Source organism: Microplitis demolitor, chromosome 10, assembly GCF_026212275.2.
Source record: "Microplitis demolitor isolate Queensland-Clemson2020A chromosome 10, iyMicDemo2.1a, whole genome shotgun sequence".
Lineage (NCBI taxonomy): Eukaryota > Metazoa > Arthropoda > Insecta > Hymenoptera > Braconidae > Microplitis > Microplitis demolitor.
In genome coordinates, this window is record NC_068554.1 from 14,729,164 (window position 1) to 14,745,074 (window position 15,911).

At 32.0% G+C, this 15,911-nt stretch overlaps 1 protein-coding gene across 6 annotated transcripts in view; it reads right to left on the reverse strand.

The window, feature by feature from the left end:
- Positions 1-15,911, reverse strand: part of LOC103569158 (uncharacterized) — a 137,977-nt gene that overhangs the window by 31,196 nt on the left and 90,870 nt on the right. For 4 of the 6 annotated variants that reach the window (XR_008404429.1, XR_008404430.1, XR_008404428.1 and 1 more), the window contains 2 exons: positions 1,168-2,027; positions 1,000-1,089 (listed from right to left, as the gene is read on the reverse strand). The exons of 1 other annotated variant lie outside the window; for it this stretch is intronic. The gene's annotated coding sequence lies outside the window, so the exon portion shown is untranslated. The remainder of the gene's footprint in view (positions 1-999; positions 1,090-1,167; positions 2,028-15,911) is intronic. One more of the 6 variants, XR_008404431.1, reaches the window with a different exon arrangement.

Sequence of the window (15,911 nt, forward strand, 5' to 3'; positions counted from 1 at the left end):
ACACGCTGAAAAAAAAGTGGTAATACTTCCCATTTTAACGAAGTAACTATTCCCATCTTCACATTTTAATGATTCTCATTCTTTTATGTTAACTTTTCTTATTGGAGATTGTGAGGAGCATGTAAGGGGGTAAATTTCATTTGTCATTGAGAAAAAATGTAATTTTCTGCGGCTGGCCAGTTACTCGAGCCGTAACTCCTAATGAGCACCCGTTTGAGTTTTTCGACTTGTCGCTGGGCACGCTAATTAGAGAAGCTTGGACTTCTGTCCCAAAATTAATCAAGTAGGAAGGCCATTTTCCGATAATGGCCGAAAATGACTGAGCCAAAAATATATAATCCGCCGCAGAGAAGAACAATTTCAAAAAAAAAAAATTTGTCGATACCTTCATTATTGTATTTTTTATGTTTAAAAATAGGTGAAGCCACACATCTAAACAATTACCCATCTTTTTTCAAACAAATTTTTTTTCGTCGCTTGGTATCTGATGGCCTAGTATCAGGTCGATTATTGGATGCAGTAGATCCTGATGTTGGAGTTGATCTTAATCTTTTAATTTGGTGCCATGAAAATACTCAGGCTTTTTTTTGGATAATTTCTTTTTGACTCGATTTTTATTAAGTGTTTGAGTTTTTGGTAGTTGTTGATGTCGATGTTGTAATGAATACTCATCATGGTTTTTATTTTTTTTAACATTGACCAGCGACTCCACAATGTACTGGGTTTTAATTTTTTTTTCAAATCATTAAAATAATCAAGAAACGCGTCTTTCGTAAAAGATTCGAAAAAGATTGTCATAAGAGTGGCGAAAAAGATTTAGTACGGATAAAAGTTATTTAATGTATCATAAGCTATAATTTATGAATTGTAACTATATCAACTTTTTCAAACGAATTTTAGAAAAATTCAGACTAATTCAAGTCCAAGACAAGATCTTGGCAAGACAAGACAAAACGATATAATGAATTGACTATTTTTAGAGATCAATGCAAGACTTACCCTTTGAGTTCGAGATCAAGACGAGAAGGAAAGTATAAAGATCGAGACAAGATCGTTCCAATTTCATCTTGTCATGGCTTGAGTGCAGTCCTAAATATGAATGTAAACTAAATTAGTTTGATATTTTTTTTAATAGGGATCGTATGTTCGGGAATACGTAGGTCTTACTCTGTTGGGAACCTATAGGTATTGCCTTATCGGGGCCCAAGTACGTTTCTGAGTTACACCCCAATGTAGGGTCTCCATTGAGCAACCTAATTGGGTCCCAAGTAGATGCACTTAAAATTTTCTAGTCAGGTAATATCTTTTGATTAAAAATAGCTGTTACTCAATAATAATAATATAATAAATGTCACTTATGTTGTAAATGTAAAAAAGGAAAAAAAGAAATTTTGGTATATTTTTTTTCTCAGACACTTATGCGTGTGTACCTATGACTTATGTTAAAAACTTTTTTTCCCGTATAAAGACTCACCTAATCCACTCGCTGTGTTATGTACTACTTCACACCTTACTTGATAAAATTTATATAGTTCAAAATTATTAATATTTTATATATAAAATATTAATCTAGGATTGTGATTTTTGGGTGGCTAAGTATAGTATATTACACACCTAGGACGTTGTAAGAAAAGTCTCAGATTACATATAATTGTTGGCCGAGTCGAAGCCGAGGTCATCAAACATGTGATCCGAGGGTTTCTTATTTACTGCCCAAGGTGTGTATATTATTTTTGTCCTCGGCGGAGGTGAAAAGTGGCAACTTCGTTTTTCACAGTGGTTGAGTTTCAACGTTAGGTTCCCTATTGGGAAGTCAATTGGATGCCAATAGGTCTTACAACTTTTTTTCTAGTCAGGTTTCTGTCCAAGAGGAAAAAAAAAATTTTTTTTTTTATCATATTTGTCCAGAAAGTTTGATTTTCGACCATTTGGTGGATCCCGCAATATCACTGATTTCCAGGGATCCTATGTCAACATCTTTATTTGAAGGCCAAAACCGGGACGCTGATTTTCTCTCCACTCTCAGTCTATTGGGAAGGAGAACAACATGTTATTTACAACAACAACATCATTTTGCTAATAATTAACACACATCAAAGTCTAATGACCAGTGTGCTTTGTATTAGAGTATTTACAACATTTTTCACAAAATTAATTAATATTTTTCTATAAGTGATGGAAAGTAAAACATTATCTATGAACTCTTAAATAATTGCTTACGACTGTACAAATTACAAGTACACATATAATTTTTTAGGCTGAACATCTATTAAATTGAATTTTCTGAACAATAATGTCAAAAAATATTGTATGTCATACGGCCGCTTAGTGACGATTCAGATCGTACAATATTCGCCTAATATTTGTAACACGTTTTCGTACATTTGTGCCACAAACCTTAGGCTCACATCGCAACTTCAAGATTGTTGGTAAATCGCTATTTTGCGGCCGTATGATATAAATATCTATTACTATACGTAACTGACAAATGACTTGTTTGAAACTGCCATAGCAGTTGTACAGAGAAAATGCTGTAACTTTTAAAGTTTTGTTCGCAAATCAACGCGTTACTATTTCAATTGCAATAAACGCTTCGATGTAATATCAATAGTTGTTGCTTTCTTGTTTTCTCTGTCCCTAGTTCACAGAAGTAACACCATTTTTACGACTTCATCTACATTATTAAGTAATTAGTGACTAGCTCAAGAGTAGATATTCATTTCTAAATTAAATAAAATTAATGATAGAGCTGGTTTAAATCGGTTAATTGATATTCAAGTGAGGTTTAAAATACTACCCATGGAAGAGAGAAAGCAGGAAATAGAAAGAGAGACAGACGCGGAGAGCGTAAGGGAATGAACGTTATATTTAATTTACTACGGACAAAAGCTATTATCGAAATAGTAATTAGAATAAATCATAACTTTACGTTTGTGTGCACACGGAACGTTGATCTGCGTTTCTTATTGCATTTGGTCTCTTATTCTATCGATTTATTATTTTGATGCACATTAAATTAATTTTTAAAAATTATTAAATAGTTCAAACGTGAATAATTGTTATTTCTGAAAAACAATAAGAAGTTCTCTTTTTAACTTCTCGCTAAGAAAAATGAAAATTTTCAAAGAAAGGGAAGTTTTTAATTTCGGTCCGATATTCGAAAACCGAGCTTTCAACACATCTTAGGGTTTGAGGGTCTTAAAAAACCATTCTGCCTATTTTCAAAAGTATGCCCGAGTGTATGTATGTGTGTACGGACGTATGTACGTCGGTATGTAAATATTATGTAACTTTTGAATGTATGAACCGATTTTTATCTCCAAGCTAGCATTCGACGTGGCTTATTAATATCTATAAGATACGAAAAATTGAGATTGATCAGTACTGTGCATTCGGAGATATTCATAAAATAAAATTTTTTCAAACGTAATTATTTTTTATAACTTGTAATGTGCTCGATGGATAGAATCCCCATCTAATCAGCTCTAAAATTTTAGAAGCCACGTTGAATGCTACCTTAACCATCAAAATCGGTTTATTCGTTTAAGATAGCCCGTCGACAGAAGAAGTGAGAAAAAATTTTTTTTTAGTTTTTTCAGGGTTTCTCAAAAACGTCTAGATTAATCGATTCTCAAATCTGATCAGCTCTGAAACTCAATAGAACGTGTCGGTTGCCACCTTAATCATTTCAATTAGTCAATTCGTTTCAGATATATAGTTGGAGAAAGAATTGTAAAAAAGGGATTTTCGCGAATATCTTTAAAACAACTGCACTAATCATTTCTAAAATTTGATAAACTCGAAAAATCAATAAAATGCGCTAATTTCTACGTAGAACATCAGAATCTGTCAATTAGTTCAAAAAATATCAACAACAAAGTGTTGAAAAAATAAAATTTTTTGTAGTTTTACCCGTATAAATTATGATATAATGTATCATAATGTGTTTGACTATGAAAACCTCATAAGAAAACAATGTCATCCGAAAGTATTTTCGAGCTCGAAAATGTATTCACAACGATGTCTTGGAGCTCAAAGTACTCGAAAGGAGCGGGACGTATAAGGCCAACGGATGCCCAGGTTTTTTTAACTTCCCGCTATAGAAATCAACTTTTTTCAAAAAATTTGGGAAGTTATGGGTTTCACCCTGATTTTCAAAAATCGTTTTTCAGTTTTCATTATATGTTGACGTTTAAAGGTGCTAGAATGCTACTCTGCGTATGAGTGTGTGTGTGTGTGTGTGTGTGTGTGTGTGTGTGTGAGTGTGAGCCTCTCATGTCTTTTCAATGAATGAACCGGTTCAGATGGTTCTTGCAGCATTTGAAAGATTTCTTCTGAATTTAGATTCCAAGAAAATTTCAGATCATTGAGTCAAATAGACTCAGAGGTATTTGAAAAATACGAAAAAAAAGATTTTAATTTTCGTTTTCTTTTTTTTTTTTGATATTTTGAAAACTATCAGATTGATCAATTCCAAAATCTAATCAGCTCTGGAACTCAATGAAAGCTTTGGATTGCCGCCAAGAATGTCTCCATCGGTAATCTGTTCGAGAAATGTCAACGAGGAAAAAATGAAAAAACATCTTGATTTTTTCGTATTTCATGAAAATTTCGGAAACTATTGAATCGATCAATTCCAAAATCTAATTAGCTCTAGAACTCAAAAAAGCATTTAATTGCTGGCAAGAACGTATCAATTGGTAATCGGTTCGAGAGATGTCAACGATGAAAGAATGAAAAAACACCGTTTGCAATATTTTTTTTTTTTTTATATTTCATGTATCAACACTCCGATACGAGTCAGAACTCATTTAAATCTTTACTTCATTCACCTAAATTGATTTTTGCCTGAATAAACATTCCAGCTTCCCGCTAAGAAAATTAAAAATCTTCAAAACTTTGGGGAGTTATTGGTTTCGGTCCGATTCACAAAAACCGTATTTCTATCAGATCTTGACTTTTTGAGGTTCTAGGAAGCTATTCTGATTCTTATATTTTGAATCATTACGTTTTTCATCGTCTGACTATCTTTTATATTTATTTTCACTTGAGCTCATATTATCATAATCTTTTTTAGTCGAAGATTTTATTGACTGCATTTGAGCCAACATACTTTAGGCATCTTTTTTTAATTGTTCTTGGTGCTTGTCTTATTCGATTTCGTAACGTTATTGTTTTCACCCCGATTTTCAAAAATCAAATTTTCATCACATGTTGACGTTTTGGGGTCTTAGAAAGCTATTCTGACTATTTTCAGAATGATGCCCGAGTGTGTGTGTGTGTGTGTGTGTGTTAAATGGTCTATAACTTTTCAACTAATTAATCGATGTGGATGATTAAAAGGGCAATTGTAAGAGCTTGATGGCCATTAACTTCCCTAAGAATTTCAGATCATTTGATCGAGCAGATTCGAAAATATTTGCGAACTACGGAAAAATCTATTTTTTCCACACACACACACACACACACACACACACACACACACACACACACACACACACACACACACACACACACACACACACACACACACACACACACACACACACACACACACATACATACACACACTCGGACATCATTCTGAAAATAGTCAGAATAGCTTCCTAGGACCTCAAAACGTCGACATCTGATGAAAACTCGATTTTCGAAAATCGGGATGAAAACAATAACTTCCCAAAATTTTTGAAAATCGTCGATTTTCTTAGCGAAAAGTTAAAAATAGATTTTTTTTTAGTTTTTTATTGATTTCTCAAAAACGAGTTAGACAATCTACTTTCAAATCCAATCAGCTCTTGAACTTCATAAGCTGCGTCAAATGCAACTTCAACTATCTCAATCGGTCCATTCATTCGAGAGATATCGTTGGAGAAAGAAATGGTAAAAAAAAAAAACGGTTTTTTGGATTATCTTTGAAGTGACTCATCCCATCGATTTCAGAAGCTAATCAGCTCTAGAATTTAATAAAACGCGTCGATTACCACCTTGACTATCTCAATTGGCTAATGCGTTCGAGAGATATCTTTGAAAATAAAATGGTATAAAACAGGTTTTTCCAAATATATTCGAAACGGCTAAATCAATCGATTCCAAATTCTAATGAGCTCTAGAATTCAAGAAAATGCGCTGGTTGGCACTTCAAATATCAAAATCAGTTAATTAGTTCAAATGATATCGGTGCTTGAAAGTTAAAATAATAACATAAAATGTTATTCTGTCCGGATGAATCAAAATATAATCTGTTAAATTGTGTCGGAAATCATACCAACTCTTTTTCTTTATAGTCTCTTTTGATCATCATATATTGCCATCTAACTTCATCTTTAGATTTAAACATATTGTCAGCAAGAAATTGAAAAAGCTCAGTTTTTAATAATTTTTTCGCATATTTCATATATTATTGTTCTGACCTAAGTCAAAACCCATTCAAATCTTGATATTGATTTCTGCTTCAATACATTTATTGTATAGAACATAATCAAGAATAGAGAATTAAAAGCCGCTTCTTCATTAATGATTTTCGGTTCTCAACTTTTCAAACTCTAGCATAAAATGTAACTTGTTAGAGCTTGAAAAGCTCATAAAAAAATAATTGCATGGAATAGCGTTTTCGAGCTCGAAGAGCTAAAAATGAATTTCCTACATGTAAATTTCCTACATGGCAATCCAGGTATTTATACTTTATAACAGGGCTATGCTGTTACTCTGGTCGTCCTTAAATTACCTTTTTAAGGGCGCCACTGGAAGTGATAACAGTCTCCCAGAACCAGATCTTAGATCGTCAGGGTCGGTGTAATTTACTTAATTGTAAGAGAAGGATAACTTATAAATGATTTATTTCTCCGATTAACAAATTAAACCTTTTTATTTACTCAATAACCTATTTAACCTTTATAAACATTATTCACTTATAACCTTTTATAAGCCTTATACATTATACCTTTTATAAACCTTAAAACCTTTTATAAACCTTATGACCTTTTATAAACTTTGTAACATTATACCTTATAAACCTTAAAACCTTAATTAACCTTTTATTTATTGACCCGCAATATTTCACTTAATCTACTAGTTTATTTATTACCCGCAATAATATCTTTAATAAAATCAGCCAACTACCTTTAGCATTTCCACACACTCACACACACAATTGTTAAAAATCGCTTAAGCTTCGCGATACTTAATTACTACAATTTTCCGTTAAAATTCTGATTTAATTCATTAATCCACTCACTCAGTCCCCTGGACTTTATTCTTTTCACACACACTGAGTTAAAATAATTTTCCCACAAAATAAATTAATTAATTTGGAAGTTTAAACAATTATTAATTAATTTATTATTTACTTTTAATTTTCCTTAATTTATTATTATTCCTTTATCACTTTTATCACCAATTATTTTTACTCCAAAATTTTAGAAACTTATTACTCAGTAATTTCCATCAACACGTTACCAAATTATTCAAACTCAAAGTTCACTCGATTCAATTTTTATATAATTTTCACGTGCTCCTTCCAGGTACTTTTATTATCATAATAATTATTGTTATTTCATTTACTTGATTTCTTAAATTAATTATTTCATTTAACTAATTATTTTTCCGTAATTTTACTTAATTGAATTATATCAGTGACCTTGACCCTTTTATACTTTTATCAAGACAATTTACTGTTAAATTGATTTATAATTATTTTATTTGTTTTATCATTTAATTTACTTATAATTAATTGATATTATCGACTAGTAATTCGTGACTAGATTTGACAGTTTTCCGGTGCGTGAGTTCCACGATTCACCTGGAAACTTCTAGAATAATTCCGGCTACCTGCCTGGAAATATTTTACTAGCGCAATGGCTCCGACTACCTGCCTGGAGTTAATTAATTATTTAATTTTAATATTTACGTCCGAGTTTAAATTATGAAATTTTACTTACGAAATTATTTATTTAATTTGCGAGTAATTGGTTCCGAATGTTAAGACGCGACGCTACCAGACATACGACGATGTATTAATTAAAATTTTCCGGCTTCTTGCCTGGAAAAATTTTAAATAAATACCTTTATAACAAATTAACTCTCTGGTTCCTTTCTCGTAGTTGTGTTTGTCTTGGTCTCGTCCTGGTCTGGTCTGGTAATTGTAAATTTTCTGTCTCGTTCCAGTATTTGTCCCTTGTATCTCCTTTTTTTCTATCTCTAAATTCTTCTCTACCCGTTCTCTCCTTCAACCTAATATAAGCTCGCAGCGTCTAAATATCGGCGGTTATAATGGAGTCTTATCGTAGCGTCTCCTCAGCTGTTGAACTTTCTCGACTCGACTAGGTCCGTTCGGTCTGGTCGCTCCGGTCACTAATGCCCGATTCTCGGTTCGGTCCCAGTTTATAATTGCTCGCTCCCTTCTTGACTTTGGTTGTCTTTTCTCTCTTACGTAAGTCTAAGTGGGGTTGACGGTCGAGCAATTGAAATTTCCACTTCCGGACGACTTGTCGCTACCTACCCGGAATACCCTGGGTGGTAATGTCACATGACCGACAGTACACATAATAGATTAAATTTTGAACTTAATTGAACGCGGTAAATTCGGATTTACCCCGTTACAACTTTCCTACAAGAATTCCTCTACGAACCCACACTTTTCCATGTTGATTCCCATGGATTTTTGTGAAAAGCCATAATTTCTCAAAAAGATTTTTATCGATTCCCATACAATCCTGCATCGATTTCGTTGATGTGGCTCTAAAAGTAGGACTATAAATGTTCTTGACAATGTCAAGTCGCTTTCTAATATTTTTAAAAATGCTTTACAAAACAAAATAAAATGGTTACAGATTTCTTCTCATTTTTACAGATTGATTTATTAAAACTAAGAAAAAAAAATTTGTTTACACTAGTAACTGGAATTGTCCCCATTTGATGTAAATAAAAAATTTTAAAGTCTTTCAAAACTTCATAAACCAAAATCATTCCGAAATGAAAAATATCATGTTTGAGTAGTAACAACTTATTTTAGTCAGACTTGCTCTGTTCTACTGATTCTCAAATCACTATACGAATTTTTTGATCAGCATTACTAATGATTAATTAATTTATTACTATTAATCGTGATTAAAAACTTAAATTAGATCTAATTGAATCTGATAAAAAATCGGATTTCTATTAAATTCAATCGGAAATAAACATTCAATCAGAATTGCTTGGGAGCGTTCAAAGTATCCGGTTGAGAGACTGCGATAGGAGTCGATTGATCTGAGAGTGAATGAACAGTTTTCAGGAATCCACGATTGCGATGGGAGTCGTGATCCTGAGTGTGAATGATAGTTCTCAGGGATCCACGATTGCGATGGGAGTCGTGATCCTGAGATAGAGTGAATAGTCCTCACGGATCCACGGCTGCGATGGGAGTCGTGATCCTGAGCTAGAGTGAATGATTCTCAGGGATGCACGACTGCGATGGGAGTCGTAATCCTGAGACTGATTGATAGCTCCCAGGTATCCATGACTGCGATGGTAGTCATGGGCCTGAGAGAAGGAAGATACGTGCATGTTCTTCCTGATCTATGAGTTCCCCCTGTCGAGTTCGTTGCTGCGTGCTGCCGCGTATCGGAAGTGATGATAGCTGATGATAGCTGACAACTGCTGCCACTCGATGAAGGGAAATATCTGGATCAGCTGGATTAAATGCAACTAGAAATGCGCTGATTGCAACGATCGTTGCTTGCGAGTGAAGCACTTAGCATTGAGTTGATTATAACGCAATAGATAAGATTAACAAGACAACTTATGAGAAATATGAATGCTGTGAGATTGGAAACCAAGAACTGTTCACTACGACGGATCGGAAGGAACTGACTTCGTTGACTTGGGTCTCAGGACTCGGTGGTTGAAAAATTATAAAAAAAAGACTCGACTGTACCCCAGTATTTTTCCGTTGGAAAAATTCAGAATATTCTAGTTCGAAACAACGAAATTATTGTTGAATGTTCTTTGTGACTGAAAGAAAAGTTTATATAAAAAAAAAACTTAAGCTAGGAGAGAGTTGAGACGTTCCAGATGTGGACGTTCCGATCAAGTGCTGCGTTGTACCCATAGTTTATGGCCCCAGCGAGTGCTGCAAAGTCGTAAAAAAGGGCTCTCGACAGAATAATTTATTTTTATGTTGGATTATTTCAACATATTGTTATCTAACACAATTATATTTTTTACTATCTGTATAGTAAATTCTACTATGTATAAATAAAATTAAAAGTAGGTGGGGATAGCAAGTACAAATATGTATTACAAGATCAGAAACCTTTCAAGGAAAGGACTCACGCATGGAAAATCAGGATTTGAATTTCGGTTAAAACAAGTGATTTTTTCAAAATAAAAATCGATACCCACACCAATACACTATAAAAAATCCGCAGTGAATCCGGAGTGAAATTAAATCCGGATGCACTCCGGATTCACTCCACCACTCGGAGTTCCGGAGTTTTAAAAAAATCACTCCGCATGCGGAGTGAATCGGGAGTGTTTTTTAGCGGAATGATGCGGATTTTATTTCACTCTTAATTCATCCCGGTCCGGAGTTTTACCATTGAAATGAATTTATAATAATTAATATTAAACTGTTGAACAGTGGGTGTGCGAGTTTGTGTGCATGTGTGTATGCACGTGTGTGAATGTGTGCGTGTGTCAGCATGTGTACAAATGTTTGCGTTCGGGTATGTGTATCACGTGTACGAATGTGTGTGTGTTCAGTCATGTGTGCCAATGTGCGCGGGTGTGTGCGTGTGTGCGAATGTGTGCGTGCTTATTTTCGGGTGTGCGCAAATGTGTTTGTGTGTGTGTGCGAGTGTGTGTGTGAATGTATGCGAATGTGTGCGTGCGTGTGTTAAGGTATGTCTGTTTGTGCAAAATGCGTGTGTGTGCAAATGTCTGCGTGCGTGTGATCAGATGTCTGCGTGTGTGTGCACGTGTGTAAATGTGTGCGTGTGTTCGGGTTTGTACGGTTATGTTTACGAATGTGTGCGTGCGTGTGTTCCCGAATAAGTGTGTGCGTATCAGCTGATCAGAAATGTAATACGCGAGTTTTTACTTCGATTATATTTAGTGGAGTTATTTTTTATTAATTATATTTTTAAAACTCCTCTCCGGAGTGAATTTCACTCCGAAGGAATTAAATTAATAAAAAATTATCTACTCCACGAAAACTCCCCTTCGAAGTGAATTTCAGTGATAATTAAAAATTCATTCACTCCGCATTCCCTCTGCATTCACTCCGGATTTAATCCGCATTAACTCCGCGTATTTTTTACTGTGTACAGATGACATAAATAACAATAATAATAAAAATGATAGCAATAATAAGAAAAAGCTATGAAAAATTTAATTTTATTTATTTCCATTCTAATATAGTAAAATTTACTAAACGGGATAGTAAAAGTTACTAAATATAACTAAAAATTGATTTACAAATGCAATATAGTAGATTTTCCATAACCAGTATGTAAGAAAATACTAATCGAGTTGGAAAATATACTTATCTGTTTGTGAATTGGACTACATTTTACTTCGCGCAACCAGATTGAATTGAATTTCATTGGAAAATGATAAATTTATTTTTCTAATATTTTTCGATTAAATGCGATTAGATCCGATAGTAAAACTTTAATTAGATTTTATTGAAAAATTATCATTTTATTTAATTATCACGCTTATTATTAATTATGATGCTCAAAATTTTTATAGTTTGTAGTTTATTTTTGACTTAAAATTAGTATATTCGAGACTAATATCAAACCAGGATCATTATATACATTACAAAATAGCTATTATTTATATTTAAATTTGATTCACATAGAAGAGCAAAATTTGTAATTTTGTATATTAAAATTAATATGAAAAAGAATTGATAAATTACTATTTACAGTTCGGCTGCCCAATTTCAAAACACAGTAACTGACAAATTTTTCAAAATCGTGTTTTTGGTATTTTTAGTTCCAATGGGGTCTCATGAACTTAATTCAATGCATATTTCAAAAACTTTTTTTTTGCCAATTACTGTGTTTTGAAATTGGGCAGCCGAGTTATTACTATTCAAATGAACATAGAAAAATATTTAAAAAATCAGGAACTGAAAAATTAGTAAACGTACATATTAATACATAAAGATCGAGTATACGAATTTTTAATTTTATTATTTACCACTCATTTTATATATGTATATAATGAATCAATTTATAATAACGAAAAAATAACATTTTATATTAATTATTAGTCAATGGGATAGAATATATAAAGTAAGAATTAAAAATTTTCAGTATTTTTATGAGCAAAAAATCAGTATCTAATAGTATACTAATTTTTTATTTTATTATTTATCACTTATTAAATTTATAAATATTGTAAATTAATTTATAATGCCCGGGAAAAAATCATCAGGCCTGATCATGCGTAAATCTCATGCATTATCATGTCTGAATATTGGCCAGCCATGAGCATGCATGATCATGGCTGGTCTGGCAGGATTGTGCTTTTTTATGCACGATCACGTATGCTCATGGCTGGCCAATGTTTAGGCATGATCCGGCTTGAGCAAGCACAATTCCTCAAATTATTGAAAAAAAATAAAATAAATGGTATGTCAATTTGAAATTAACTTATTTTGTGAGTATTATTGTGTAGTTAATGTTTATTGGTTGAAAAGTACTTTTGAAATTTGACCCGCGACGGGTCTCGAACCCACGACCGTCATGTTACGAAGCACGTCCGCTGTTCACTTGGCTGAGCTATTTTATTAAGTTTACGACGATTTTTAGCATCTTTTGAAACCTTAGGGTCATAAAAAATAAAATATTATTTGAACTCGATTTCGATTTGGTTATTACATCTTTTCTGAATAATGAATAAAAAGAATTGTAGTTTTTACGAGTAAATTTAACAATTACATTAATCTTAATTATTAATTTAAAAAAAAAACAATTACATTGTGTTTCATTATCAATTGGGCAAGAATTTATTATTTCAATTATTTAATCAATTCAAAGAAGCAATTTTTAATTAAATTCATTTAAATCATTTTTCGGGAAAAAAACATTGGTTTTCGTTATTAATTGAACCAAAAATTATAAATTAAATATCTTTAATTATCGATTAAAAAATGATGATTTTAACTACTATCGTCAAAAAATAAAAATAAATGTTTAATTATTCGAAGTTTTCCATAAAAAAAATATGATTATCTTTAATTAAAAACCTTAATTAAATCCGATTGAAGCTCGACCGAATTTAAATCGAATTCAATCGGTTTAATCGGAGGTTTTAATCATAGATTTTGATTAAATTATTTGTAATGTTTGACCGTGCAGGATTCATGCATGATCCATGCTTGAACATGCTCACCCTTGCCTGAATCATGCATAATCATGCATGCTGATTTTTTCCGAGACAATCAATCTAAATTAAATGAATAATAAAATAAAAAGGAAACAATAATTATAATTAATCTAACAGTTTTTATTAACGACTAACTTTCATTTATGAATATGAACGAGTATGCTTAGTCATGTATGATCAAGCCTGAATATTCATAAATGTTTTCACCATATGCATATAACCGTGAAAGATTACGGTTGACCATGCATATCCTTGTACGATCATGTCTGCGCCGAGCATGATCATGGATGATAGAGCATGCTCCACCATGACCTTTCACAAAAGATTACATCTCTGGATACAATTATTTCTAACGTAATGCATGCGCTTGATCTAGAATGAGCCATGCAAGATCATGCTGGATCACGAATGAGTCATGTCTGGTCATGAATGAGTCATGTAGGATGAAGCATAAATTATGCATGAACCATACACGGTCAGGCATGAATCATGCATGAATCCCGCATGATCATACATGATCATGCATGGTGATTTTTTCCTGGGTGTTGAGCAAATGATATTTCAAGCTAATAATTGATCAGCGATATCGAATTTATAAAATAAAAATTAATAACTTTAGCAATTTTCAGCTGGAAAAATCAGTATCTAAGATACCAATTCTTAATTTGACCAATCATTACTTTTTAATAGATTATGCCATAAATTAATTAACTTTCACTAATAAGTCACGTATTATACCTAAAAGTAATAATATTTACTTACTTTTTGAAATAATTGATAGTAGTTTTCAGGAATCTTCAAAAATTAGTAAACTACTTTGCATTAAGCACATAATAGTACTAATTATTGATAACAGATTTCACTTTTTACTATTATTTATTAATTTTTAATATTCTGTTTTTTCCGTGTATTGTCTGATTAACTTTCGAGTTTTTGATTAACTTTCAACTGGATTCACTCGTAACTTTAAGATTGAGTCGAAAATTTCCGATGAAATCCGATTTGAATTTACAAGCCATTAAACGTTTTTAATTTTTTCAGTGAGAGACAAGCTACTTTGCTGCACCAATTCTTTTTCATGCCTAAGTCATTTCGCTTTAAATACTCTATTGGAAACTAAAAAAAAGAAAAAAAAAAAAGAAAAATTGTTGAAAATTCATTTATTACTTTCTAAAGCCGGTCTATGTTCTTATCAAATACTTATTTGAGGGCTCAGAAACAGTCGAAGTACTAGAAATACTAACGCTTGTGATATTTTTCATAGTGAGCAATCTGTGTTCTCTCTCTCCCTCGAAGATTTTGCTTCTCAAAATTTTGTAATAAAAAGTAGTTAAAAATTTCATAACAGTGAGATTAAAAATAATTGATAATTTTGAGATGTCATCAGTGTTTACAATAGAGTATCTAGGCGAGAAATCAATATGATTTATTTTTTTTTTTTTGATTGAAAAAGAGGAGACTAAAGGCTGTAGCTTTTTTAGCTTTATACGATATTTCTTAGACTATACCAACGCTTAAACGGTATCAATATTATTTTAGAATCACATACGCAGCGCCATCTAACAACACATGAACTAATTTATTTAAAGCATAATTAGTAAATGATAGTTAAGATTTTCGATTTAAATTTAAATACCAGATATTCTAATTGAAGCAGATTGTTAATTTAATTATCGAAAAAAGATGAGTTTCATTACTGCTTAATATTTGAATGTTATAAGGTCATCACTTATTTCATATCTTAATTATAGAATCCGAGGTAATTATGATCTTACTTGTCGGTAAATTTTAACCGAATATATGATTATTACAACAATCGTTTTCTATTTATTAGAGACATTATATTTTACTCGTAAGTACATGAAATACACCTGCTGCTAATATTTTCATTGAATGTGAAAGTTCAACTATTACTGAAATGTTTGAAGGAGCATGGTAGGAAATCTACTCTGACAGAAAGATATTACTCTGATTAAAAACTCTAATGGCAAAATTCCGATCGAATTTCAATCAAAATAATCAAAATTAGATTATTATTTTTCAATGAATCCGACCGCAGTACTCTAATCGATTTCTATATGATTTGATTGGGAAATAATGGTTTTATTTTTTGATTATTTTTTGGATTGAATCCAATTAAACCCGCAAAAATTTTTAAATCAAATTCAATAGAAGAGTCATTAAAAAATAAATTTTGAATTTTCCGATTGTAACTGATGAATAATGGTCAATCAAGAAATAATAAATCCAATAGAGTTTCAATCAAGTTTAATCCATATTTCTAATCAAGGTAATGAACACGATCGAAAAACTCTACGAATTTGAGATGGTTCTGAACTCTGGGTTGAGACTTTTGGAGCTTTAAAAAAAAATTAAACGTATAAAATTTTTAGTCTTTAGACCTCCCTCTTGAAAAATTCTTATAAAGAGTCAAAAAACTTTGGTTAATGATTTTAAAGTCTCTTTTTTTAACTTCCCGCTAAGAAAATCGATGATATTCAAAAATTTCGAGAAGTTGTTTTCATCCCGATTCT